The sequence below is a fragment of the Apus apus genome, chromosome Z (assembly GCF_020740795.1).
Source record: "Apus apus isolate bApuApu2 chromosome Z, bApuApu2.pri.cur, whole genome shotgun sequence".
NCBI classification, from domain to species: domain Eukaryota; kingdom Metazoa; phylum Chordata; class Aves; order Apodiformes; family Apodidae; genus Apus; species Apus apus.
The window spans coordinates 49825742-49851247 of record NC_067312.1 but is presented as its reverse complement, the minus strand read 5'-3'; the positions used below and the strand labels follow the sequence as shown (position 1 = coordinate 49851247).

Below are 25506 nucleotides of genomic sequence, written 5' to 3'. Positions count from 1 at the left end.
AATTACAGCTCTGGACTGCAGTGGCACAGCCTGTGTACTGCTTATTCACTAATTCCTCCAGTCCAGCCAAGTTGTATCTCTTTGGAACACAGAAGTATCAATTCCTTCATAGGCTTTATATTGCCACAAATTAAAAGACTGTTTTAGAAACACTAACAGATTTATATCTTCCTGACAGCCCATGGGGTGAAGCAAGATTAATAATCTCATTTTAAACCAAGAACAGACACAAAAAATAATGTCAACAATGCACCACCTAATACTGGTATTTACAAAGGTTAAAGACAGACTTTTCAGAGTGCCTAGCATTTTTAGAATATTAAGTATCCAGGAAAAAAAAAAAAGAAAAAAAAGAAAAAAAAAAAGAAAAAGAAAAAAAAGGTCTTGACTTTGGCTGCAACACAAAATTTCAGAAGATTTTGTAAATCAGAACTTAGAGCAATGTTCAGGGTTGCCTGACACACAAAACCATTCCCATCTTCCTGCAGTTCTGCATCCCTAAGTTCTTACACTAAGTTACAGAAATAAGCCTTATCCACTACCTGTTTATTCTCAGAACACAAAACCCACTACATAATTAAAGAAACAAAGATCCTATAAAGAAAGTAAGAAGACTGCTGTGCTACTATGCATCTGCACAATAGAGACTCAACTCAAGGTTGTATGAGTATCTTTAAATCAATCTCAAGCTTTCCTGTGCTCTTTAATTTGAAGATGTGTATTTCAGTAAGAATTCTTGTGGATGGTTAGAAACTCAGTCATAAAGATCAACAATAAATAACTCACACTGGTTGTGTGAATCCATAGGATGGACTATGATCCTACTAGTTGTACTAATGATATTATTTTCACAGTTAAACTTTAAAAACCACTTGCAAAATCACTAATATTTTAGTAACACAGTTGAAAGAAAAATCTTAAAGCACCTGCTTATTTTATTAACATCAGTGGAGCTGCACTTGTGATTTTTCAATACCCTTTAGACATATATCCACTCTTGTGACAAAGCTCATTTTTCTCCTAGCACATTTTAGAACATTATTTAAATATCCTAGCACACTAGCTAAAAGAAAAGCTAGGATCCTTCTTTTCTTACACTCCAAATTAAAAAGAGAAGGGAACCGAATTTCAGGATGAAGTCTGGCCTTCTTAAGTAAAAGGCTGGCTTGTCTGCTTCTACTCTAACCTGTCTTTTACAGAGGCAGGAAGGCAAGGGAGGGAGAAAATATTCTCAGCATAATATATTTCAGTCTGCTTCTACTGACTCACTGTGGAGCCATAACATCATAAAAATCAATAGAAGATACAACATCTCATTCAGCCTGATACACCTCCCAAATACACTATTCAATGCCTGAACATATAGACAAAAATTGTACACATGCTGGACTCTGAGCTTTGTTTTAAACTATATCATTCAAGGTACAGTTTAAAATTCATTTTGCAAAGGGATAAAACTGTGAGTTGGTAAGACCAGCAAGCATAAAGTCTCAAAGCTGATGACTGTCAACTGGGCAAGCCAGCCTCTCTATGCCTTCCTTGTAAATTATGAAAATGTTCAATCAAGATCCACAGCAAAACTGAAATGCTCCAATATTGTGGAGGCAAAGAAGTGGTGAAAAAGTAATAAATATACAAGCCACTTAACTGTCAATAAGCTAAAACCCAACACATTTAATTAAAACTGCTTTTAATTTTTTAGCACTTATTAATACTGTTAAACAACTGAAAACAGTACAGATCACACAAACACTTACTTGAAGTCAAAACTGTAAGAATTACCAAACACATTAATAGATACTTTCTATGCAATCTATATTTCAAATGCTCTTAAAAAGTACAAGCACATTTCAAAGAGCCAGTTGAACACTGAGGCCGCATCTGGCACCAGTAGTACAAACAAGTATTTTTCCAAGTTTGATATGTCCCTGTTTAGTATGCACAGATGTGCTGACAGCCATTCTACAGGGTCAGACCAACAGAATATTTCAGTTGGAAGGGTCCTACAATGATCACCTGGGCCCCAGGATCCATTTAAATCAGTACTCTGTCTCCAACCATGGCACCAGGAGATGCTCTTTTTAACAGTGAATATGTTGCACTATTTCTGGTGTGATCTTCCCTGTGCTTCCCCATGTTCACAGATACTGGGCTACAGAAGAAATACTAATAGTCTAATTTTTTGGCTTTCCCACACAACGTTAGAATGTTCACACTGAACATGTAAGACAAAGATAGATTCCCACACATTTTGCAACCACAGACTATGGGCAAAATTGAGTAGTACAACAAAATCTGAACATAGAAAAGATTTACTAAGAGATGGAGGGACTTTGAGACACAAAAATACTTTCTGCTCCAGTGATGAACACATGAAAATATTGTGTGAAAGACATTCTGGGGAAAAAAAACCTCAAAAAAATATAGGAGAATATTTATCTTCTAGAAAAAAAACAAGAGATGGTATCATGTTTCAAAGTAGCTAGATGGAGAATTGATGACAATGAACACTTTGCATGTTAAATTCATACAGAAAAAAGAAATCCTTCAGGAATTCCAAAGAATCACAGAATCATTAAGGTTGGAAGGGACCTTAAATCACCATGTTCCAACCCCTCTGCCATGAGCAGGGAGCCCTACCACTAGACCAGGTTGCACAAAACCTCATCCAGCCTGGCCTTGAACACCTCCAGGGATGGGGCATCAACAACCTCCCTGGGCAATCCATTCCAGTTCCTCACCACCCTCACAGTGAAGAATTTCTTCCTAATAGCTAACCTAAATCTCCCTCTCTCAGTTTAAAACCATTACCCCTTGTCCTATCACTATCTTCTCTGATGAAAAGCACCTCCCCAGCCTTCCAGTAGGCCCCTTTCAGGTACTGGAAGGTGCTATAAGGTCTCCTTGGAGCCTTCTCTAGGCTGAACAGGCCCAACTGTCTACGCCTGTCTTCATAGCAGAGCTGCTCCAGGCTTTTTAACATCTTGGTGGCCCTTTTCTGGACCTTCTCCAGCAGCTCCATGTCTTTGTTGTGCTGAGGGCACCAGAATCATACACAGTACTCCAGGTGGGGTCTGACCAGAGCAGAGCAGAGGGGCAGAATCTTTTGATGCAGCCCAGGACACAACTGGCTTTCTGGGCTCCAGCACACACTGGCAGCTCATGTCGAGCTTCTCATCTACTACCACCCCCAAGTCCTCCTCCTCAGGACTGCTCTCTAGCCATTCTCCCTCCAGCCTGTATCTGTGCCTGGGGTTGTGCCAACCCAGGTGCAGGATATTGCACTTGGCCTTGTTGAACTTCATGAGGTGGGCATTGGCCCACCTCTCCAGCCTCTCAAGGTCCCTCTGGATGGCATCCCTTCCCTCTAGGGTGTCAACCACACCACAGAGCTTGGTATCATCAGCAAACTTGCTGAGGATACACTCAATCCCACTGTCCAGGTCTCCAACAAAGATGTTAAACAGCACTGGTCCCAATACTGACCCCTGAGAGACACCACTCATCACCTGCCTCCATTTGGACACTGAACCACTGACCACAACTCTCTGGGTGCAGCCATCCAGCCAATCTCTTATCCACCGAGTGGATCAAATCCATGTCTTGTCAATTTGGAGATCAGGATGTCATGTGAGACAGTGTCAAATGCTTTGCACAAATCCAGGTAGATGACATCAGTTGCTCTGCCACCATCCACCATCTCTGTAGCCTTGTTGTAGAAGACCACCAGGTTGGTCAGGCACAACTTGCCTTTATTGAAGCCATGTTGGCTGTCACCAATCACCTCTTTATTTTCCATGTGCCTTAGCAGACTTTCCAGAAGGATATGCTACATGACCTTGCCAGGCACAGAAGTGAGACTGACCGGCTTGTAGTTTCCTGTGTCTTCCTTCTTCCCCCTTTTTAAAAATAGGGGCTATGTCCCCTTTTTTCCAATCAGCAGGAACCTCACCAGACCTCTCAAATATGGACAGACGCTTAGCAACTGCATCCTCCAGCTCCCTCAGAACCCACAGGTGAATCACACCAGGTCCCATAGATTTATGCACCTTCAGGTTCTTTAGATGGTCACAAACCTGCTCTACTCCTACAGTGGGGGGTAATTCACTCTCTCAGTCCCTGCTTTCACCTGCTGTGGCCTTTGTGTTGAGGTTGGAACACTTGCCAGAGAAGACTGAAGCAAATAAGTCATTGAGAACCTCAGCCTTCTCCACATCCTGTGTTGCTACCTTGCCCATTTGCTTCAGGAGAGAGCCTACACTCTCCTTGGATGTCCTTTTCTCCCCAACATACCTAAAGAAGCTTTTCTTATTTTTCTTAACATCCCTGGTGAGATTTAGTTCTAGCAGGGATTTGGCTCTCCTAACCTGATCCCTAGCTGCTCAGACAGCCTCTCTGTAATCCTCCCAGGATACCTGCCCTAGCTTCCACCCCCTGTATGCTTCCTTCTTCAGTTTGAGCTTTTCTAGGAGCTGCTTACTCATCTATGCTGGCCTCTTGGATCTTCCACTTGACTTCCTCTTAGTTGGCATACAATGCTCTTGGGCCCAGAGAAGGTGATCCTTAAATATCAGCCACCTTTCATGGGCCCCTCTACCCTCCAGGACATTATCTCAAGACACTCTCTTGAGCAGATCCTTGAAGAGGCTGAAATCTGCCCTTCTGAAGTCAAGGGTAGTGAGCTTGCTGTGAGCCCTCCTTGCTGCTAAGGATCTTGAACTCCACCATTTCATGGTCACTACAACCTAAGCTCCCCTTGAGCTTAACTTCCCTCACCAGCCCCTCCTCATTGGTGAGGACAAGATCCAGCATAGCACCTCCCTTGTTGGTTCCCTGATTATTTGGAAAAGGAAGTTATGAACCTTGCACTTTAGGAATCTCCTGGATTGTTTGCGTTTAGCAGAGTTGTTCTTCCAACAGATGTCAGGGTGGCTGAAGTCTCCCATGAGCACCATGGCTTGTGAATGTGAAGCTGCTCCTATCTGTCTATATAGTGCCTTGTCTATATTATCCTCCTGCTCAGGTGACCTGTAGCAAACCCCCACCATGATGCCACCTTGGCCTTTCTTCCCCTTAATCTTAACCCATAAGCTCTCAGTTGGCTCCTCATCCATCCCCAGGGAGAACTCCATGCACTCCAGCTGGTCTTTGACACAGACGGCAACACCCCCACCCCGTCTCCCCTGCCTGTCCTTCCTAGAGTTTATAACCCTCCATTTTAATGCTTCAATCATAGGAGTCATCCCACCAGATCCCAGTGCTGCCAGTGGGATCATAGCCCTGCAGGCTCACCCTCATCTCTAATTCCTCCTGTTTATTGTCCATGCTGCATGCATTTCTAGTAAGGCATTTAAGCTCCAGTGGGGTTGCCTGACTAGCTGACCTGACCACTTCCCTGGTTAGTACACAGGGCTTCCAGCTCTTCCTCTTTGTTTCCCATGCTGTGTGCACTGGTGTAAATGCACCTGGGCTGGGTCATAGATTTAATCCCTGACAATACTCTTACTGTGAAGAGACCTTTCCCACTTCTGGCAGATAGCCATGAGGCTTATCTCTTTTTCCAAACATGAACAATGCTTTCATAATTTTTTGATGCCAATGTAGTCTCAAACTGAACTCTAACATGTGTTGTAAAAGCAATAAAATCCCAGTAGCATCAAAAAAGACAAATTACTTTCAGTTACTTTGATTTTTATTTTGAAATGTGAGATACATACAAAAGAATCATAGAATTGTTTGGTTTGGAAGGGACATTCAAGATCATCTATTTTCACACCCCCTGCATGGACAGGGATACCCCTCACTAAACCAGATTTTGAAATGCAATTTGCAACCACTATTAAAAAAAAAAATGGATATGCAAATTAGCTAATCAACATTTAGTAAGCTTTAACAGTTAAAATACATCTTAGAAAGTACGAATTAGTTTTTTCCTAGAGTCACTCTGAAAACACTAAATTAAACACTGTCAGAAAGTAAATACTCAATGTGCATATAGTATACTGTGAATGAGCAACCAAACCTTTAACAGTTCTAAACTTAAGAAGTTACTGAAAACAGTTTATGACTTGCCTCAATCACCACCACAAAAGCAACACAGTCAGATTCCAAATGAACCAATGTTAAACTTCACCACTATGACAGTGGGGAAGTTTAATGACCGTCACATAATCCCTCAATACTATAACACCTACTTCAGCAAATAAAGTCATTCCAATCATTAGTAGTCCTGTATTTCAGCAACAACTCTGATGAAATGAGTTTTCAGAGCAAATCTACACTTAATATAAAGACTGCAGTCTGTCTCTGACACATGAGAATGGCCATACTATGTCAGATTAAAGGTCCTGTGCACCTGACAATGATCAAAATCAAATGAGCTGGGAAGAAAAGGGAATGTACACAGCAGTACATTCTCACGATGCTCTCTTACCCTTACAACAACCAGTGCCTTCTGTAACACATTTCCATTAAATATGTCCAAGACTGACTGCTAATCATAAAATACTGATGGATCGACATGCATCACTTGGAACTTGTGTTTTCATAATACCAATGACAAGGAAAGCAACTGATAAACAACAAACCAGAAGCACACCTGGCCACCAGTTGAATTTGAAACAGGAATGAACAGCACACATATGGCTCCTTCAGAAGGAGAAATATGGAATGGACACACTATACAGAGGGCATTGTTCTCACTCTTGATCTGCTGTCAACTTCCTTATTCTTAAATCTGCTTGGGCTTCAAATCACTTAGCATGGTGTTTATTTTGCAGATCCTTTATAGAAACACTAATAATACTGCAAAATCAGAAAAGAAAGAGGACTTGGACTCAGGAAACAAATCTTCAAATTTGTTGGTTTGTCAGACAAAGTCCATCTCGATTTCTGAATGTCACCCTTACAGTACTTATTTTTCATTAAAACAATTAAAGAAATCATTCTTAGCCCTGAATCCACACCTTAACTAAAAAAGTAGACTGTTAAACAACTGACATTTCTGTTAGTGCAGGATCTACTTCTGGAATGTAAAAGACCATGAAAGATACAACACATGCCTTACCTACCATTTGTTTGTACTAACTACATGAACTAGTCGAATGAATGCTTCCATAGACTAACTGCCATCCATAAACATCTAAAGTGGTAATCTAAAGCTGGCCTGCTAATTTCAAGACTGGTCTGAAATCTTAGTCCACTCAAGTGAAAACAGGCAGCTTATTTTCAGGAAGGCTTTTCTGCAAAACATAAATCACATACCTTAAAAAATTTTCCCCAAGAAACAATCATTAGTACACTTTACTATGTCAGCTGCTACTTCTTCTTATTTTCACTTTCTGAAATATACGTTTATTTTCTGGGAGCTCTGTGAAAGAAAAACACATGAAACTTTTTTCTTATTTTAGCACTTAAAACTCATTGTAAAATTTAACCTACAGTAAATTGCTTTGCATTTTCAGATTATTATCAGAAGACAGTTGTCTTTCAAAAAGAAGCAGAGTTTAAGAAAACCAGAAGAGCATACTTCCCAAATGGCCACTAGTATCAAAAAGGAAGCACACAAATAACGAAAGGAAAGCATTTAAGACCAAAATTTGCTATATGGAAGGCAAACTTAGCAGCAGTATTTTCACTAGACTGTAAGAAAACAAGTGGCAAGATGAGAAAGAGACCAACCAAGACACAGAAACTTCTTATATGGCTCTAATAACTAAAAAATCTAGAAAAGCAAGATGTCAGAAAGTTAAGACAACTGCAGCACTAAAATGTCAAGCTGTAACTCTGAACCGCAATATAGGAGAAGCAAACTGCAACAGAATGCAGGATCTTTGGTGTTTTTTATTAAGAAAAAAGTATCTAAAATACATTAAATATACTCTGCATATAATTTAGAAGTGCGAGGTATATTGCATAAGCTACATCTGGACCAATGTTAACTGTTCACTTACAATCTCATACCAGAATGTCTCATTTAAAGTTAAATCTTTAGAGGAAACAAAGATACATTAAACAAAACTGAAAGACAAGACACTGTGTAAGGCAAAGGAAAAGAGTCCCATTTTACACATCTCCATTATTTAAAACAAATCACTAATCACGGATACATTTATTAAATCTTACAAAGGGAGACATAGTTTTAGTTCATATTCAAGCAAACATTATGCAGTATTCCTTTCTGGTTACTTAGTTACATTCTAGAAATGCTGCCTCATATAAATTTTAGAAGTCCATTCTCTGTGACCACAAATAGAAAAGACTAAGCTTACATTCAGTCACTGCAAAGAAACAGCAGCCATAAAAGTTGATAAAAAAACAATTAAAAAAACCCAAACAAACAAAAAACAGCAGGCTACAAGCATTACAAAATTCACCGCATTCTTAATAACAGATGCAAAAATTCTTTTTGCAAAGTTGAAAAGCCCCACGAAAAAGTCTTAAATCAGCAAAAAATTACAGTAAGAGCAAAACTATAAAGTAAGAGCAAAACTATAGTAAATTTGGCTCCAGTCCTCCCACCACAAATACAAACCAGTTGGAAACACCAGAATACCACTGGACAGGAAGACTACTTTTAAACCCTTTTCTGGTTCACATGGGACTCAAGAAAGTAAAATACATGCTACCACCAGCATCTGGGCACATTGAGATTTCAAGCAGATGTTAATATTAAATCAAACAACAGATTTGAGCCAACAGATGTTAGAATCAAGAATTTTGTCAATATAAAAATAAAATACAAACCGTACTTCTCTTGAGAATTCCAATTACTACTGTTTATCTATATGCGTATTTTCATCTGCATACACATCATTAGTAGAATTTAAAAGTGGTAATAAAAGTCCAATACTGGTCCAATTCATAGGTGTATACCAGCTACTACATGAAGTATAATAAAACACACCCATCAGTAGGAGAGCAATGAAATATTAAAAAATTTCTGTAGCTATTTCTCTGCTCAAACAGTAGAATCTGACAGTTACAGATAGCTCACTTCCTCGATGCAATAAACCTCTTGATAATAAAGGTACAAAAGAAATAATTAAAATAAGGTAGGGATAGAGCAGAAAAACTAGATAATCTGTTGTTTTCTGAAATTTCTGAGACAATTAGATCCAATTCCACAACAGATTCTCATTTGAGTGGAGATATATGAGATTCTCAAAAAATAAAGCATCAGAGGAGCACTTAAAAATATCAGATTAATAGCAAGAATTCACCAGAGCCTGACACTATTCAGACGAAGTGTTAAAGCATCAAATATGAAATTAACAAACTATTAATTTTGCAAAAAACTTAGGCTTAAGGCAACCTAAATAGAGAGGAATGGAGAGCAGAAAATATATCATATTTTTTCAGAGCTTGAGAAGGCAATCAGGGGAAGCAATATAAAGACAGTCTGACTTCCATACTGGAAAAGGTGGTTAATAATAGGGGAGAAAAAAAGTAACAGAGCTTTCATAGAGGAAAGTCACGCTTCGCAAATTGAAGAGTTATTTGAAGGAATCAAAGGTGTTGGAAGAGGTAGTGATTAAGACACAAAGTTTCTGCTCATGTCTCTCCTAGGGAGCTGTTACAGAAGTGAAGACCTTGCAAGGTAAGATTTAAGAAACAAAGATTCACAGGGAAGTGAGAAGCATTTCCACAATCCGTGCCAGGCCTTGGGCTGCTGTTCAGTAAAGTTACCTGAATATCTGTCATTTCACATATAATCTGTGCTAAAGATTGCAAATTACATAAAATTACTGTCAGCAATCAAAATTGACACATCATTAAAAAAAGTGCAGAAGAACCCCAGAATACTGAGCAACAAGCATGTAAAACTGTAGATGTAGTCACACGTCAGTAAATGCAATGTAACACACCTGGACAGAGAACTCTGAATTATTTAATGGCACTATGAGAAAAAGATTTGGCAGTCTCTAAACATACTTCAAAAACATTTGTTCAGTGCTTTGAAGTGGTCAGGTTAGGAACCATTCAGAATATTAGACTTTTTTTTTTTAATGAAGGTAAGATAGAACATAAGATATCTTACACTGCTGATACATCAATGGTGTTTCTATAATTTCAAATATTCCATCTCATGAATCACAGAATCTTAGGGGTTGGAAGGAACCTCGAAAGATCATCTGCCAGAGCAGGATCACCTAGAGCACATCACAAAGGAACGCATCCAGGTGGGTTTTGAATGTCTCCAGCGAATGACGAATTAAGAATGTAAAGCACCAGAAAAGTACAGGTAATATTGATGAGAGTATGGAGCAGCTTCTATGCAAAGAAAAGAGAAATTTTAGCTCACTAAACAGGTGTGACCAGATCAAAGTACCCAAAAAAACAATCAGGAGATGACAAAGTGACATGTTATGTCAGATGCCTGAAGTGCTTCCCAGAAGAACATGGGAACATCAAATTAAATTTTTAAAGATTGCTCTTAAGTACTTCTTTACCTATAAATAATTAAATAATTTGATGCTTAAAGACATTATTTGAGACCAAGAAACAAACAGGTTCAAAAATTTTTATTAAAATTCATTTAAAAAAAAAAGCAGGTCTGTTTAAACAGTAGAATTTCTATCTCAAGATGTCTCTAAATTGCAAAAGACATACAGGAACAAGTATTCGTGCCAACAGCCCCTTCTTATTTGACAGTAGCAAGTACTGAGTTAGATGGACTTCACTGGATCACATACAAACATCCTCACAGTGCACTCACTCTCTTACCCCTGCCACTGTTTGAAACCACAGTTTTCCACAGCAGCACTTGCAGCTGTGTTTTTATTAAAAATACATGCAAATAAGATGAGCTCCATAAAACAATAGGATGAATACTGAAGATAGAAGCAACTGCTAGGAAAAGTGGCAGCTAGAGTCAACACTGAAATTAAAATGAAGCTGTAGTAACCTTGTTGACTAATGAGTTAGCCTATGCACAGTTTATTTATTTATTTGATGATTTCTCTAACTCAAAGGTAGGAAGAAGTCTTCCTTGTTTGGAAAAACACCAAATCTCTGAAGGTAGCATTTTGTATCTTTATATCCACCTGCCTTGAGATAAATACATGGCAAGTTAAAATAAACTCTCAAACACACAAAAATCCAAGCACAATCCCTCAATCCTGAAGAGGCCTAACTGAACTATATCTTTAGAAAAGACAGCAGAGGGAAGAATACTCAAACAGTACTGAAGGTCTCTCATAATCACAAAACACCACATAAGACTCCTCCTTGGAAAGATTTCAGGTCCTAAAACTCTTCTGGTGGCTGCCATTGCACATTTTTACTTAGAAATCCAGAATATTTATAGGATTTTCTTCCTGAAGCACTTTGTCACCTCTTGAGATTTAAGGACAGCCATAGAAAAACAGAAATCTGCAGGATGTGAAACACTTTTAGAAGTCTAGAGACAGTTCAATTTCTTCCTATGGCTCAACAACAGCCAGAATTTCTCACTGCAACCAAAACAATTAGATTAAAAATCTGCCATTAGTCTGTAATATATGACAGTACTGGTCTCAGAAGAAACATAATCTAGTTTGAAGTACTTACTGCTCTTTTAAAATAAATTCAAAGAGCAATCAGGGTCTTCCTGCTTCTTTCCTCTTTCATTAATCTATTTGTATCCTTTTGGCTCATTAAAGCTTCTTGTTAGTAAACTCAGTGTTCATTCACTCTTCTTCAGGTCACTCAGCTCCTTGGCACCACAGTATCACACTTCATAGTTTGATTACACAATACTCCATACAGAAAATGAGCCCACAAGGAACACAGCTCCATAAGAAAATCCTGTTTCTCCACAACAGCAGATATTCCAGACTGTTACACTACAGGAAACATATCATGTGGTTAGGTGAAAGGTGTCAACCTAAGTCTTTGTTTGCTGTTCCTGAGCTGCATGACTTTTCTGTCTCACACTCCATATCCTAAAAGATACTCACTATGATAACTCTCTCTGTTAAATGGGATACAGTTACTGCCACTATAAAGTCAGAGTCACCAGAAAGACAGATTCCTGAACAATGCCTTTGCACCTTCTTAAACAGTTGAAGTGCAAAACAAATCTTAATACATACACTTTACAAACATATACCAGGGTTAACTTTTCAAGATACATGAAGAAACCTACCCAGTCTGTTTTGTTTGGGTAATATCAGGCTCCCCAGTTTTAAAAAACACTTTTTCTGAAGGGTATTATTCTCATTTGAAAATATATAGATGGATAAGGCTTTTATTATCAGATGTTGTAACAGTTAAAAGTTGTGGATGTTTAACCTCCCAGGTCTGTGGAGAAATAGTACTTAAAGTGCACATAGGCAAGAAAAGTTTTGCTTGGACTCGTGACACAGAAATTTGTTTGAATACATAAAATCCAGCCTAACTGATCTCGCAACAATTTTTTTTCTTTTGTTTTATCCTCAGTCTTTCTTAATACATATCAAAGGTATTCTTTCCAGAAATTATAACAAGCAGGTAACTTTTAATTTACAAGGTCTACATTCTTCAGGATGTAGCACCATTCATGCATATTCTTCCGAAAAAAAAAATAATAATAGGGATGATAATAATGTTTGTACAGTAGGCAAGGATCATTTGCGTCCCTGAGAATTCTTGCCCTTACTGTACTCTGAAACAGGTGAAAGGAATTTGATTGCATCTTTAAACCCATAATCTCCACTTAATCTGAGAAAAATTCTGTAGAGGGACACACACCATCCTATTATAACAGTCAAATGTAAAACATCATCTGCTTAATCACTCTTTTGGAAATGGCGTTTCCCATCCACTGTGAGCAGACTAAACACATTCACACTGCAAATCCCTGTATCTCCACCAGGCTCTTCAAGTCTGGCTGGGAGGACTTTGGTGATGAAATACTAGAGAACAGTGAGAGATCACTGTGTCACAGTCCACCAGAATGATATTTTAGCAGCACGTTAGGCACAGTATGCACTCCCTGATTTGTGGAAACACAAAACGTCTGGTTTGAGAGCACAAGGCATACCTCTAGAAGACTGTTGTGCATAGGACACAAATCTGTTGCACTGTGCATCCATTTTGTAGCTGGAGCAGAGCCTGAAGAAAACAATCCTGTCAGCTGTGGGCAGGCTCCCTTTCAGATGGTACCAGCTGGCTTCAGAAAAGTAGAGTTAGAAAGCATGCAGCATGTAAAACTAAGAGGCCACAGAGTAAGACAAGGATTGAATCAAACTGAGCTTTTGACCCCAATAAGGATGTCTGTAATTAACTCCTCATAAAAAACCCCCACATAATTTAGATAAATTATATTGTTTAAATGTCAATTAAATCTGTTGAAGTAGAAGCATCAGATGTACTCAACACATCCACTGATAACACCTTTTCAACCCAACTGCATCTAATCCCAAAAGCAGACTTGGGTATTAAAAGGCCTTAGTCTATCTTTGCTACAGACCTTAACTCTTCACAATTTTTTGCTTTTCCTGCTGTATACTTCAACACTAACATTTTTTGTACTTGGCAAGTCAGGCATTTCTTCTTATGTGGCAAACTTCAGTTATCACATCTGCTGAACTGGTAATCACAGAATATTAGGGGCTGGAAGGGACCTCCAAAGATCATCGAGTCCAAGCCCCCTTGCCAGAGCAAGACCAAAAAAACACATAAAACTCAGGGAAATCACTCAGAAAGGCATCCAGACAGGTCTTGAAAGTCTCCAGAGAAGGAGACTCCACAACCTCTGGGAAGCCTGCTCCAGTGCTCTGTAACCCTCACAGTAAAGAAGTTCTTTCTCATGTTGAGGTAGAACTTCCTGTGCTTGAGTTTGAGTTCATTGCCCCATATCCTATCACAGGGCACAAGTAAAAAGAGCTTGTCTCTACCTTCTTGATGCCCAGCCCTCATGTATTTACAGACATTAATTAGATTCCCCCCTCAGTCTTCTCCTCTCTAGACTGAAAAGCCCCAGGTCTCTTAGCCTTTCCTCCTAAGGCAGGTGTTCCAGTCCCTTAATCATCCTCATAGCCCTCTGTTGGACTCTCTCAAGTAGATCCCTGTCCCTCTTGAACTGGGGAGCCCAGAACCAGACACAATACTCCAAGTGAGCTCTACTCACCAGGGCCAAGTAGAGGGGGAGGAGAACCTCCCTTGATCTGCTGGAGACACTCCTCTTAATGCACCCCAAGATACCACTGGCCTTCCTGGCCACAAGACCACATTTTTGTCCTATGGATGACTTGTTTTCTGCCAGGACTCCAAGGTCCTTCTCCACGGAGCTGCTCTCTAGCAGATCACCTCCTAGCCTGTACTGGTGCATTTTGTTGTTCCTTCCCAGGTGCAGGACTCTGCACTTGTTCTGGTTGAACCTCATTAGGTTCCTCTTGGCCCAGCTCTCCAGCCTGTCCAAATCTCAATGAATGGCTGCACAGCCTTCAGGTGAATCAGCCAATCCTCCCAGCTTCGTGTCATCAGCAAACTTGCTGAGAAGACACTCTGTCCCATCACCAGGGTCATCGATAAAGATGTTGAACAGGACTGGACCCAGCACTGGTCCTTGGGGGACTCCACTAGTTACAGGTCTCCAGCTAGACTCTGCACCATTGATCACCTCTCTTTGGGCTCTATTATGGAGCCAGTTTTTAACCCATCTCACTATCCATTCTTTTATCCCACATATTCTGAGCTCACAAGGATGTTATGGCAGACTGTGTCAAAAGCCTTGCTAAGGTCAAGGTAGACTACATCCACTGGTCTCCCTTCATTAATCCATTCAGTCATACTATAGAAGGCTATCAGACTAGTCAAGCATGATCTCCCCTTGGTAAATCCATGCTGACTACTCCTAATAACCTTCTTCTCTTCCATGTCCTTAGAGATGAACAATTATACTACTGAAATTAAGGAAAATATATTCTCCTTGGGAGAAAACACACCATTCATAGCATCAAAATAGAACAAATATACCAACAATATAGGAGTGTTTTTCTGATTCTATGCTTTGTGCCTTCTAATCAGTAAAAGGCTGCTCCAGTGCTGTTTAATTTTCCTTAAAATTGGCTACAAAACCATTTGTCACATCATTTTGCTGAAAGGATAGCACATTTTTTAAAACACCATTATTAACAGTGCTTAAGCTGTCACATTTCTGAAACTTAACCATTTCACTTGACTGCATCCCCTATATTGAAATTCCTGAACTTACTTGGGACACAAATACTGTGCAGTGCTATTTTACATTCATGGACATGTCAAAGCAGAAACCACAACTAGGAAGTCAGATGCTATCTGAAAGAAACGAAAAAAATCAGCAAGCTTTTGCATAATTCACAAAAGCTATATTTTACTATGTTATCTTAAAATGATTTTAACAAACTGATGCAATTGAATAGCAGGCAGGACAAGCTTTAAATATTCAAAGATAAAGAAATTTTATCCTAATACCTTACTCTTATTTGTTTACACATTCACCAATGGTGCATTTTCTGATTTACTAACCCAGTGCCCAAGAACCTCCACCAGCTGAGCCATTATTAATGTTATTTCTCTGAGCATCACAGAACCAAGTATCCAACAAAATTATTCCTGCCTTTATTAAATAAACATTAAATCTATGCCCTTTCCCACTCCTGTCTGTTTTGTACTGAGAAAAACAACTTCTCACTGCCATTCTCAGTTCAAACAACAAACATTATAAATGTAATGATGAACAATCATGTAAGTTACAGTATCTTGTCATTGTACAGAATAAGATTTTCCAGTTTTTCTAAAGAAAAAAAAAAAAGTTAGGCATAAACAGAGCTGGAGAAAAGCAGCAAAGCTGACAAATCAAGTACTAAAATTAATATATTCACAAAATGGAGGGTGAAAACCTAAATTCTACCCTCTTTGGAATATGCATTATGTTATCATGCAAGTACTTCCACAGTACTTTTCTCCATAAATGCCTTGACTCATTTATTACAGGCATGGCATGCTCTGAGGATGATTCAGCATTCCATCAGATGCTCTCAGTTTCTAAACTAGCAATTTCATTAAACAAAGGGCTTGTGATTAATGGATTTTAACACTGTTCTGGATTCTATTTCTGCCACTGGCAAAGACTGCTTACATCAAATGCAACAATTCACAAACTTTTCACAAGTTGCCTCTATTTAAAGTACAATTGATTTTTCATTAGGTTTCAATTATTATAGCTCATCTTGATGCTAAAGCTTAACTTCTTAATGTCTCATCTCCTCATGTTAAAATAAATCACTGACAAAACCATACTATGAAAAAAAGGCTATGAGAATCTAAGAGCAAAGATAACAACTACAAGACAGCTTGGTCTTCAGACCATGACTTTAATAACATATAGAAAAATGCCCGATAGTACATAGTTCTTTGTTAAATATTTTCATTACTAGCACTTAATCAGATAGGGTTCCAAATGGACTACAGTACTGTACAAGTAATGTTGTAAAGCATACCTAAAGGACAGATCAGGAGTACACATGCAATGTTTTTATTTCTCCCTTAACAGTTGAAAGTTCCACATGATTGTCTTAATAGAAGGCTACATCAGAGAAGTGTCTCAGTACTCAACTACTGCTGTTACTCCATGTACATCCTATCAACAAAAAGACAGGATGTGGCCCAAGTAGTAACCCACCCCTCAACAGAAAGAAAGAGCAACCATTATCAGAAAGCCTAACAAAATATGCTTGCTGCTGTAGGTGCAAATTCACAACATAGACAAGATTAAGCAGCCAGAGCTCTGTGTTCTAACAAGCTGACTAATACCTTTCAAAGATCAGGAATTCTGACAAACCTCCTCAAGTGGCCAGACAGCAATCACTGAACCACAATACAGTTATGAGTATGGACAGTTGTCTCTACACACTGCTACAACACTCATCTGTGTGTCATGAGCTGGTTAGTAACATGCTCAGATGTGGGAAAGCAAGTTTAATATTGTATGTGGTTAAACAATTTTGCACTTCCCTTCTATGTAGAAAGCCAGTAACGTAAAGGAAGTTGGTGACTATAGAGAAAAAGGCAATCTGAGATCCTAAGTAGAATCATGCTATGAAATACAATTCACTCACTGAGCCCAATAGCAGCATTAAGTCCTAATTTATTGGGAATTTATTTTTATAATAATCAGAAACACACAGGACTGAAAAAATACCTATTTCTTCAGAATCATTACACTCAAAACCAACCTGAACTCTGCATTTAAACTTGCAGGAGGAATTAGAAAGTATCACAGTACTGTTCTCAAATATTATTTCATGCCACTAGATGACAGAAATAATCCTCCATTCCATTAATTTGTTCTTAAAAAATACAAAGCCATTTTAGAAGCACCCCAGCTACTTTCTAGGAACCACTTCCAAAACTTTACTTGCATGGTACGTGACCACACACTTAGTTATTGAAAAAGAAGGTAACTCTCTTCTTGCAAACCCCAGAAACAAAGCTACAAATCCCTTCGATTCACTACTCAAAAGTTTCCAAAACAAATTTTTCTCAAGAAATGTTAGGTACCTAACACAAATGTTACACAGAAGAAACTTGCTGCAAATTTACATGCACAGTATTTTACACCCCTTAACCCCCTAATACATTGCTAAATACTCAACAACTCCAAGGCTATCTCACTGTATAATAAACCCTCCACTAAGTTTTCAAAATCCATTTTTATTAGGCAAATACATCAACACTATAACTAAGTGGGCAGTTTTATCTTAGATAGGAGCATATACACAGTATACTTCCTGCTGGAATTAATGTAGGTTTTCCTTTCTTCTCTCGCTGCTTCTCCTCTTCCTCAAGCAAAAGAATCCCCTTTCCCTTTCCTAGACCCACTTACCACACACTGCAAAAACACTCCTCCCCGTGAAGTGATGACCTCATGCCGCTAGCGCATCTCCTTGTATGGAGCAACTCCGGGCTTGCTGCCAGTTTTCTCCGCCTTCAGGCTGACATGGCAACGTACCTTCCTTCACCCCGGTGCTTTCCAAAAGAAAGCAGCAGCAAGCGGTTGGGCAAAGCCGGGCAGGACGAGGGGGTCTCCACACGGCCAGAGGCTGGCCCTTGACTCGCGTCTAAGCACAAACCTGCTCCATACCAGCAAAGCACTGCTCCTCTCCAGTCCACGATGAACTAAACTGAACATTTTTAAGTAAGTATGAAAATACTTCCACGTTACCTAACTGCAGGGCAAATCCAGAAGCTGAATCTTGCCTCCCCATCTTAATCCAGTAAAGCAAATGTTACCTCTCCCTCTCTTAACGAATACCCCATCTTATCTTCATTCATATTACTCTGCCTCAAAATCCTGCTACCCCAGCTTCAGCCTGTCTTTACTTGAACGTGCCTCCTCACTATGACTTCTATGTGATCATTTTATACAGTGGCAATCCAGATACCACCACCTGAAGAAGAACCTTCCTTTGAAAGATTCAGTGGCAACATGAAGTTCTATTCATAAGAAAGCAGAAAAGCACATAGGTGGTGGTCAACAGTTTTTGCTCAGTTAAAATGTAACCCTGTACATACAAGATTTGGTCTTCTTCAAAGAAATACCCCCAAGCCCATTTCTTCTAGAGTTAACATTCCATGTGTGTATATTTTGCAGCTGTAACAGTACTTACGATTTGCTTCAACACGTTAAAAAGGAATTTATAAAAGGAGAGAACATAGAGCTGTCTCACCAACAATAATAATTACTGCTGCTCAACCTATAATACAGCCAGCATTTGGATTTTGTTTTGACTGCGAGATTAGAAGTATGAACACATTACCTCCCTGAGTCATTCGAAGACGAGAAGCACTTCACACATGCAGTAAACTGTAACAATCACCTCTTTATTATCTATTACTTAGTAGCTACAATTGACTGAAAATAATACCCAGTAAATTCTTTTGCTCAAAAAGTTTCAAATGGCACCTAGGTTATTCTTGCTTATTTTAACAAGTTGCAAAGCATTAAAATACAACAGAGTATCACAGTCACACTGAGCAGGCTTGCTACAACGGAGAGAAGAAAGCCAACTACTTGGAAAGCACCTCTGCTTTCCTGCAAACAGAAGACGAATTGGCCAGTCTAAAAGTGCACCACAAACCTAGGGGTTCACATAAGATGTGTCACTTCCCAGGGTGTACGCTCCTGTAAACCAGGAACACAGCCTAACATGAAAAGGGTTGTTTACTGCCCTTCACGTATTTCGTTCTCAAATACCAAATACGTGAGCACTTCGGAAGCCTGCAAATCGAAACTCACAAACACAAAAAAACATAAAAACGCACGGGGAGGCAGCGCTAAGAAAGCCCTACCTAGGTAGGCTCTAAATCTAATGTGCAAGTTAAGAAAGTCTCTTAAGTTGTACATCACTGTCACGGGGCCGGGGGGGAGAAAAAAATTCCAAAGACCGGGGCGCCGCATTCATTCGGAGGGGCGCGGGGGCGACAAAGCTCCCTCGGGGGCTACCCCGTCCTCCCGCCGCCGGCCCCGGCTGCGGCCCGGCCAGGCTACGCGGGGCACAGCCGGGGCGCAGACACAGCGGGCAGCGAGCACAGAGCTCCGCGCCCAGCCAGCCCCGTCCGTCCCCTCGCCCCGCAGCCGGGAGCGCCGGGCTGGCCCGCCCGGCCCCGCGCAGGGCCCCGAAGCCCCGGCCCGACGCCGGCCCCGGGGGCGGGGATCCGCACCCTCCGAGCTGCCTGCCCCGCCGGGGCGGAGCCGCTGCCGGGCGACAGGCGCCCCTGACGTCTCCCCGCGCCAGCGCCGCGGGAAGCCAGCGGATCCCGCCGCCGCCCCCTCCGAGGAAGACGCGAGCGGCGCCGGTGCTGGCCCCGCCCCGCCCCGCCCCGCCCGCAGGTAAACCCCCGCGCAGGGCCTACCCGCGGCCCCGCACCGGCTGACTGCGGAGCGGGCAGGACACGGGGCGGGGGCGGCGGCGGGGCCGGCGGGAGGCCGGGCCGGGGGGCGGGGAGCGGCGGGGAGCGGCGGCGCGGCCGGCACCTCACCTACCTGAGCAGCTGAGCCCTCCGCCGCCGCGGGCGTCACTGCCCCTCCAGAACCACGTGAGCGCGGCGGCCCAACCAGCGCCGGGCTCCCCTTCCCGCCCCAGCCAATCGGGGCGCTCCCCTCCCCCTGGTGACGCGCTGCACCCGGCGGCCACTCAGCGGCGGCGGATGCGTCACCGCCACCGCCTCCCGGCAGCCTGATTGGCGGGCGGGGAGCGGGGGGGGCGGGGCGGGGCGAGAGAGCGGGGGGCGGGGCTGCCCCGGCGGCTCCGCCTGCCGCGCGTGCTGCCTCCGTTTCCTAGCAACGGTTCCCCCCGCGGCGCGCGCAGGGGCGGGGTCGGTGCCGCTCCCCGGGAAGGGGCGGTTGCGGCTCGGGAGCGCCGCGGGGCGGTGCGGGGCGCGCGAAGCGTCTGCAGCGTGCGCCGGGTGCGGCCGCGGGGCGGGAGCGTGGGCAGGGGCGGGAGGGGAACAGCCAGGACTGAAAGGGGGCAAGTCCCGTGAGGGTGGCTCCCAGACGTCCCGCTTCCCGGGCGAGGGGATGCCGGCTCAGTTCGAGGGGCGGAAGAGACAGAAAAGTAGAAAGAAAAGGAAGGAAAAAAACAGAAGAAGGAAAAAAAGAAAACAAGGGGGGAGGGGCGGGGAAGAGCTGATATTGTGACACTAACTTAACAGGTTTAGGAAAACTTCGTTAATATGGGAGCTCTTTATATTGTAACAAACTCTGTTTAAAGCCCATGAAAACTTCAGCTAAGTAGTAATAGCAAAGTCTGATAACCATGGTGCATTTCATCCACGCAGAAGAACCTCAGAACCCCGTAACAGGTTAGATCAGAGCTACAGACAAACATCCTTTCCCAGCTCAAGGTGTTGCCGGTGGCTGGTGCTCAGGAAGGTGCCTGAAAACAGGAACGGGGCAGGGCTACCCTATTCCAATACAGTTCTCAAGCTAGAATTTACTTTTAGAGGAGAGTGTTTAAAAAGCACAAGTGGAACTTCGCTGTCTGCAGCTTTCTACCTGTTTAAGCCTTTTATGCCTTCTTCTTAAAAAAATAAATCCCTTTTTTTTTGCCTCTTTATTACACGAGAACTAATTTATTTTCCTGCCTCATAGGTGCGCGCTTTGAGCCAAGTTGTGACTGCGTGCAGTTAGAAGGAAGTTTGCACAATGCACATGCACAATGTAGAAAAAAATTCAAAAGCTGTATATTTTAGTAGTAAGGGACTAATGTGATTTTAGTTGGGTACTTTTCAACAATGTTAGCAATAAAGATATTAATTTAGATGTGAATACTGGATTCAGTATAAGAATAAATGACAGAGTTTAATAATAAATGCAGGTGCAAATGGCCTCATTCTTTCTTGGTTCAGCTATATTCAAACATTACCTATGTTACTGGGCTGATACATTGTCAGTCAAGCTCCTCACACACCTAAATAAGATTTTAAATAATTTATGTCTTGAGTTTCATAATGTAGATGGCCTTGAGAGCCTTGAACCTCATGAAAACTGGTAGCACTGTCATGAGGGTAGAAAAAAATCTCCTTGCTAGTTTTCTGATTAGAATTTTTTAAAATTTACTGGAGACCCTGATCGACTTTTGAGGAAGAAAGGATTATTTTTTCTTTTTTGTAGCATTTTTGTATACAACCTAATGGAAGTTTTTTTTTTTTTTCCAAACCTGTCAGATGTTTGTTAAATAAGGATGAAAAAATGTAGGCCTGTACTGTAGTCACTGTAGTGTAGCCATATGCAAACTATTTGGAAAAAAAAATAATTGTTCTTTTTCTTTAGAAAGTGCAATTATTATTATTTTAATAGTTAAAGCGTTAAAAATGTACTAGCACTTGAAATTAAAAAATTAACAACTGTATTTCCAGCAGGCTGCAGATGCTGATCCTTTTTTCTCTCCCCTATCCCAGTCTTCCACTTCATTCCTCCACTCAGCCCCATACAGTATTTCCTCTGCCCCCAATTCCAACCTGGCCTAAGCCAGAGCTCACTGTTTATCACCAAAAGTGGAGAGACTGAGTCTTAAAAGTGTTCAAAGGAAGCAAAAAGGAATGGCAAAATTAACATACTTTTGCTTCAACCCTTGCTCTCAATTCCTGGACAAACTTTCTTCCATTCTCTCCTCTTTGCTTCTACATGTTGCATCTATAGCTTCATGCGAAACCAAAGCTGATCATTATCAGTACTTCAAACTTGCTGGTTTGGACAACAGTGCCATTGAAGCATTGTTTCAGAGCTTATTGCAAAATTGCCTCCTTGTCCTTGGCAAGTACCTGGAAAGACGCTGAGTTCTGTGGTGCAACAGCTCAGCACCTACCAGGCAGAATACCTCACAGCTCAACTAGCTGAAACAATAGCAAAAGTCTAGTAAAAATACCCAAGAAAATCAGATCAGTACGCTCGGTCAGTCTTCCCCTTTCACATGACTCATCTTCTGTAAGATCATGCTTTAATTTCTGCTGGTTTCCCACCTACCAAGGAATTTTAAATCTTTCTGTCATAATCTATTGGCCCACTATTGTGACTCTAAAGGTCCCAGACTATCTGCTCCTTAAATAGTAAAACTTTTGTCCTATTTGGTTAAGCTTTAGATGTCAAGAATCCTTTTCTTTTTGGTTTTGTTTGTTTGTTTGCTGCAATTCTTCTGGTACACTGCCAGTCTATAATTCAGTAAGCACAATGTCATAATTTTGAGTGTCTCTTTTCTATCTTTACCTAATTTCTTTGTTTATGGCTCATTGCCTAAAACTCCTGGATGTGAAATGCTTCTTACTGCTGATAGTCATGTTGAAAAAACTAAAAGTTGTTCTTAGGGGACAGATACTGTTGTGATATTTTACTTCAAGAATGGTAACAATTTTTAATTTAATTACATGCTTGGAGGGTAAATAAAATTGTAAGAAAGCAAGAGAGGCAAAGTTTCTTATTATCACTCCTTCAAAATGCTAAGGTAAAATGAGAGTCATTGAAAAATCCAATGTCAAAAAGAGGTGTTCTGGATGTAATAAGAAATTATATTATACACAAGTCAGTAATACAGAGAAGTTGCAACAGAGGTATTGTGGACGTTTATATCAGGGAGGCAAATGGTTGTGAGTGTTAAAAAAAGTAAATTGAGAAAAAATTCCTAGGTCATCTCAGGGTTTTGACCAACAATATATTTCCTTGATCCCCAGACAAGACCATATTAATTCCTTCCTGTTGAGTTAGATTTGCTGCAGTTCCTTGATGATTTATGTATGAATAAGTATCTTTTTCTAAAATATTGTACCGCTTTGGAAAAAAGTTACAGTTTACTATTTTACTCATTATTTTCCTATTTACTATCACTATTATTGTAAAGAAATACAGTGAGAAGTTTAAATAGCTATACAAATTCTGTATTCAAACATTGGAGCTTTTATGTCAGAAACAGAATACTGTTACTACCCCTACTATTAACATTACTCTGATTCTTCTATTACGTATTAGATAGTAATATCATAAAACCCAGGCATGTTAAAGCAATAAAACAAGGAGCATGTGAATGCAGAGGTGAGCAAACTGCTAATTTTTTTTTTCACTCTTGCCATAGACGTTCTACTTACAGAAAGCTCTCTCTTTCTCAGAATTTCTGTCTATAAATGGCACCATCAATACTTTCCTTGAGGAATGTTAGAAGATGTATATTGTGAATATTTATAAAGCATTTTCAAATCATTGAATGGAAAAGGTAAAAAAAACCCGCAAATCTAATATGCAGAATAAGGATATTTTAGTTATTCTGTCCCTGGTAACTTAAGTCTAACTTTCTTATCCTTTTTACAGATTTTCATTATGACTTGTTTTTCTTCCCTTCTCTATTCTTCTTATACGCTCCCCCCCTCAATTTTGTACTTCATATTTTGAATTTCAATGTCTGTTGCTATGATAACACCGTGATCTGACTAATGCTGCCTTCAGATCCCTTTCAAATCTAAGCTGTGCTTTTTAAAACTACATATTTTGTGTTTAAGGTGACTGAAGTTTTCCTTAGAATAACCTGACAGGGTTTTTCCAATTGTAAATTATGGTGCAGATATACATTCCTGAATCACATTACCTGACATTGGTTTTCTATCACTACACACATTGCTTTGAATAATGATGGCTAAATAGAAGATGATGGGATTAACAGAAGGAAGCATATTTGTCAGGCTTTCCGCATATGTATCTATCTATTTGCACACATATATATGTATATACATATACAAATAGGCAAGCATATGTACATGTGGACATACACAATTAGTTTTTCAGCTGAGTGATAACTTCAATCTGCCACAAAACTTCTTAGAGAAGTAAAAGAAGCCAGTAAGTTCTATTTAATTTTCGAATAATGCATTAAAACTCAGCAGACAACAGGGAAGATCAATGTGAGAGAATTCGTGTTACGGTTTTGTTCTTAAAAGGAGCTACTGATCTTTGCTAATGCTTGAATACAAAAAATAAGCATGTAATGGAGGAGCCACTAATAATCCAAAGCTAAGGACAAGCATTTAAATCTCTGATTTCCTTAGATTATTTAAATTCCTGACAAATTTACTACTGTTATCATTAATTAGTGTCATAGGCTGCAGCCCAGTGGGTGGTCACAGACATGCTGCTCAAGTACTGGAACAGGAAGACTGTAATATATATGTGGGATCTAAATGATGCACTGCATAAACTGGTGATAATGGGGGGAGAAAAGTTCCATACTTATGTTCCTGAGCACCGAGACCAATTAAAAAGAATTACAGAGTTTATGCAAAGTCATTACAAACACTAGGCCTCCATTCCTACTATGACAAACATTGGTTTTGTCCTCTACATCAGATGAAATTCCAGACTGACACACTATTTCAGTTTTTCCTACCTCTGTCTAGCCCCATAGAACAAGCATTGCTAATCCATAATACCATGGTCCTGACTGGTGGGGAAAACCAGAAACAAATAAACAAACAAAAAAGTAGTCTGCTGTGCAAATTTGTTTCAAATTTACCTTCTGTTCCTGACTGAAGAGCAACTTTTAAGCTTGAGGAATAATAAAAAGTCTCAGCTAAGTATCTCTCCTTCCAAGTCACAGGGTTTATATCGTGCTCTTCACTTACCTCAAGTGGAGAAAGGTGTGAATGTTTACGACTCCCGTGGTACAGAAGCTACCTTAAAAGAGTTAGAAATGTTAGGGAAAATTATTTTTACAACTGTATGAAAGTGTGACAGCCATATGTTGTTGGTCTACATAAGGAAAAGCACACTGAAGTTTCTGTTGATAGTTTCTCTCAGTCTGTGATTCACAATGTGAAATCTTTGGATACATTATCTTAAGTTAGTATTGCTACCTCTGATGCCCTTCTGATTCCATTCCTCTCCTTGGTTTTCAGTATGCAGTTCTCTCACATCTGCCTCCAGAAATGTTCATACAACTGTTCTACAAAATAGATAAGGCAAATGACTAAGCTTAAAAAATAGTCTTGCTCTTGTTTTTAAATATACGTCATTTCTTTATA

At 40.4% G+C, this 25506-nt stretch overlaps 1 protein-coding gene across 2 annotated transcripts in view; it reads right to left on the bottom strand.

Annotated features, from left to right (window-relative positions):
* The window catches only part of FER (FER tyrosine kinase), a 127964-nt gene extending 107915 nt beyond the window's left edge, over positions 1 to 20049 (bottom strand). Inside the window, exons 1-2 of one of the 2 annotated variants that reach the window (XM_051642977.1) lie at positions 19991 to 20021; positions 7264 to 7369 (exon numbers count right to left, since the gene is read on the bottom strand). The gene's annotated coding sequence lies outside the window, so the exon portion shown is untranslated. Of the gene's footprint in view, positions 1 to 7263; positions 7370 to 19990 lie in introns of both variants that reach the window. The other variant, XM_051642979.1, reaches the window with a different exon arrangement.
* Positions 20050 to 25506: the final 5457 nt, after the last annotated feature.